Source organism: Halyomorpha halys, unplaced genomic scaffold, assembly GCF_000696795.3.
Source record: "Halyomorpha halys isolate HHAL.00 unplaced genomic scaffold, Hhal_1.1 Scaffold235.1, whole genome shotgun sequence".
In the NCBI taxonomy this organism is placed as follows: Eukaryota; Metazoa; Arthropoda; class Insecta; order Hemiptera; family Pentatomidae; genus Halyomorpha; species Halyomorpha halys.
Window position 1 is genome coordinate 1,110,195 of NW_027114604.1, and position 4,809 is coordinate 1,115,003.

The following is a 4,809-nucleotide window of genomic DNA, read 5'->3' on the forward strand; positions in this document are numbered from 1 at the left end:
GTACTTTTTTAGCTTTATATTTTACGTATTTTTATAAAGAAATATTTACTCTTGCCACTGTTACTTGTTTTTATTCTTATCATTGTATCATTTTGTAACTTTTTAGCCCTGATGAAGCCCTGAAAAGTGGGGCGAAACGTCGGAAAATTAATAGTTGTTAACTATTTTTGTTTCACTTTTGATCGCAACCCTGACCATCTTCTTATATATCAACTTTTACGGTCAACTATATATACATATATACAATTAGGAAGTAATATTTCTTGTTGTATTAGGACTCTGTATTTAGGATCATTCGTGCAGTGTTATCAATTTTCCCTAGGATCTCCAGTTCAATCATGATATTCCTAAGACAGTTTCTGTCTACAGAATCATAGACTGCTTTTAAATAAACAAATAGGGCGTACACATCCTAATCTACTTTCCATTATTTTTCGAGTATCCTGCTTTAAAACAAAGAGTTTAGCGTTCTTCTTCCTCTCCTGAACTCTTTTACATGGTGAAGACCTTATATTTATGTAATATCAAGATATCCGATTTAGCAGGATATTGTTCACTAACTTGTGGACCACTAAAAGGCTATTTCTCTGTAATTGCTGCACTTATACTTGAAGTCCGAAAAAGAAAATAAATCCCTGAAGGGAAAGATGGATTAATTGATTAATACTTTAATTAGTACGTTCTAATATAAAACAATGGGACTCTTTGTCTAGTAATTGTAATCAAAGTTTAGTTTATGTGAGAATTTCAAAGTGAACGTAGGTTCAGATGTAGTCTAATGTTTATGTTATGTATGAGATGTTCGACTGAGTTAATAACAACTTTATTAAAGGACACTGTAGGGCAGGCGTTAGGTTTACAAAAAAGAGTAAAGGTGATCTAATATGATTTATTTTAATCCTTCAATTTCGACAGTGAACTTCGAGGGTAGTTATTTAGGATTGGAGAGTTTGGAATGCAATTAAAGGGCCATTATTAACGGCGAGCACTCATATGTCATCAGCATACGTGTTGAGGATAGAGTTAGGATTGGTTAGGATGTTAGCTGTATAGACAGTGTAGATGATGGAACCGAGGATAAAATAATAAACATAAATAAACAAAACCATATTTATTTATTTTATGCCGACGTTCGTTGCTAGCCTACCTTCTACGCCACAACCCCTGATGAAGACCTGAAACTCAGGTCGAAACGTTGGCATAAAATAAATAAAGATGGTTTTGTTTATTTATGTTGTTCTTTGCTGACCAAACCCTCCGACAAACTTCTCCAATCATTAATCTACGGTCAACTATCTACACCTCATTATAATTTATTTAATTCTTTCCAGGTCACTTTTTATTGTACCTCATAAGGTATAAATATTGTTTTTATGGTTTGATCCAGCCTTGTATAGTAGAGTGAAACGTAGGCGACGAATAAATATTTTTGACTGGTATATTTTGTACCTTCATTGAACACCATCCGAACTCTTTCTCAATAATTAATTATTAAGATATGGTCAATTAATATCCTTTTTTTATTACTTCTTAAGTTTATTACAAGCAACATTGTTTTATTACAGTGTATACTAAACGGTAAAACGAAGCAATATAAGTATAACTGATTCATTAGCAAGAGAAAAGACAGTGGATGGTGTGCTGAGTGAATAGGCGAAGAGCTATTGTCCTCCAAAGCGACCAATGATCAGATAGTCCTCGTCAATCTATAGCGCCCTTTTTCAGCTCAGCCCTCTTCATTTCATTCTGCGTTTATGTCCGCTTCAAAACCAGACCTCTTCCCTTTCGTTTCAACTCTCACCGACATTTTACCGAACAGCCATTTTTTTTCCTGATTTAGAGTTCCATAATATGGAAATTCATAAGAGATCGAAAGAGACATATTTTATAAATTGTGCAATAAGTTTAAACTATTCAAATTTTACACCAAATGAATGAAGAATATTAAAGATAACAAAAATATTATGCAGCCATTACAAAATATTAGTAATTCCGATACCATAAATAATAAATAAAATCCACTGTTACATTTTAATAAATACTTCTTAAATCACAATTTCTTAAATAACTAATTCAAATTTTATTTTTAATTCAAAACTTTATTTATTGACAAATATTACAATTTACCACAACGTTGTTGGGCAATATTTAATAGTGATAACTGATCACATTCATATTAAAATTTAAGAAATATACATAAATAAGAATAAAAATAAATAAATTATTGAAATTAAATAAAATCTCTCTCAAAATATACAGGGTGTTTCAAGGTTAAATGGCTTAACTGAAAATATGAGCTAAGGACCTCACAACATGAAACAAATTTCTACTGATGGTATGTTCGCAAACGCTTTGTTTAAGAAATATTCACACCTAAAGATTATAACCACAAATTTTGACTTATCCTTAAATATATATTTAGGCGGAGAAGAGGGTGAGTTAAAGGGAAATAATAATAATAACAAAGGAGAAAAAAAACAATAAACAATAAATTGCTCCTTAGGCGCCACGTTATTTTTTCCTCTGGAAACAAATTGTTGAGTTATGACCACTGGCGAATACCTTTACAAGAGATAACAGAAAACCTAGGTGTGTTACCTACCCACCAGTTGAATTATCGTAATATTTCGTGAACAATAACCAAAACATAAGTAAATTAACAAGTTGAAAGCAGAGAAAGAACAACAGAACTATATGTACAAAAGATTAATAAGAAGAAGAAATACATGTACACAGAATGAAAAAGAGGGAAAAAAATTCTTATCAATTAATAAAACAACTAAAACTTATTAGTTGACTTAACCTTAGTAACTATATTTTCATTATTATCCAAAAGAGTATAAAAGTGAATAAAAAAACAAAATAAAATTTAGTTCAAACCCCACGTAATCTTGGGGTGTACTCCTGGCAGAACATATAAGGTTGTCCGATATTTCCTTTCCGTTTCACCTTTCCCAGAAGTTTAAGGATGACATCTGCCACAACTCTCTTATCCAGGACGTGCTGAAGATTCGTTGCTACGCACTCCACTATATCCCCACTTCTAGTGTTAATGGCCATCCATTGAAGAACACCATAATTTTGAAAAAAAACAAAAACACATACGATAATATTTCTCCAAACGAAAACCCACTCGTCTAAAACATATCGCTCGTGTTTTGTTTTCACCATGACAACCATAACACCTCTTGTCTACGCAGATCTAGCCAGTGTTTTTATTTCCCCATGGCAACCGTAACACCCCTTACCTACGCAGATATCGCCAGGGTTTTTATTTCACCATGGCAACCGTAACAAGATTTTCATTCTTACGTTGTTTTATTGTTAATTATTTACGTTATATGAAATAAATAAAACCTATTTAATTAGTTCGAACTACTTTAATAATTAAATGTAAACATTAAGATTTATATTAAATGTTTTTCAAAGTGAAAATATGTTCGCAAACGTTTTGTTTAGGAGATGGAAGATGGAGATAGAATACTAATGTAGCCTTTTATTGCCAAAATAAGGATTAATACTATTTGGAATTAGCACTGTAAACTGTCACTAACATTTATCAATTTGTAAGAGACTTTAACCGAATACTCATCATTATGCCTTCAATTTAATGGTAAATATGGCAATATGGTGTTTGTGTACAATTTTTATAATGGTAATGCTAATGGTGTCCGTCGTGAATATGCCAGACGTCTTAAAGAAACTGGCACATTTACTATAATACCACGTGCTGGTGGTATTTTTGCCCCTTTACGAAATGAAGAAAGGAGTGCGACCATATTAGAATATTTTGATGATAATCCATTTGGTAGTGTACGAAGAGCTGAAGCAGAATTAAATATTACGCTAATTACAGTATGGAGAACTCTCATTGTAGATGAACTTCACCTATATCATTATCAACCGCAACATTTTTGACAGATTGGCACTTAAATTAAGTTGACCATAACCCACAATTTTCAGGAAACATTCTCTGAATAGATGAAATTACCTTCACAAGAAGAAACATCTTCAATAAGAAAAATAATCACCTCTGGTCGCAGGAAAATCCCCATGCAATTCCTGAGTGTCATTTTCCGCCCCAGTTTCAGTGCAATGTGTGGTTGGTTGTTGTTGTTGTTGTCTGGGGCTTAAGGGCGTAAAACCCTGAGGTCATCATCGCCCAGGTTTCGTGCTTTATATTCTATTTCTATAATTCTATTTCACTTTAAATAATTTCGAAAAAAAATTTAAATAATTACTTCTGTTGGTATTTTTTATTACGTATAATAGATTTTCTGGTTAAATCTTATTTAAAAGGCCATTCCTTATTAAGAAAACTAAGACCATTTCCACGTTCTTCTGGTTATCATTCAGAGCATCCGATACACTCGGTCCTACTCCCAATCTACTCAAGTTCGCAGAATAAAAATGGCATTTCTCAAATATGTGACTGATCGTAAGTGCACTGCTGCAGTATTGACATTTTGGCGGGGCTGCTTACTGATCAGATATCTATGAGTTAAACTCGTATGACCTATTCTCAATCTGGCAATAGCTACCTCCTCCCTGCGATTGGAACAGTATGATGTGGTCCATGGTTTAGTGGTTTTTTTGATGGTTTTTAATTTGCTTGGCGGGCTTTCATCCCACATGGCTTGCCAACTAGATAATACCTCATTTTTCATTGGAAGACTTATTTGTTGTGGTGTCAGAATGGCCGTGCCCTGACCTGGAAGAGCAAGTGCTTGTTTAGCTGCAATGTCCGCTAGTTCATTTCCAGTGATCCCCACGTGACCCGGCACCCATATAAAGAAAACAGTTTTTCCC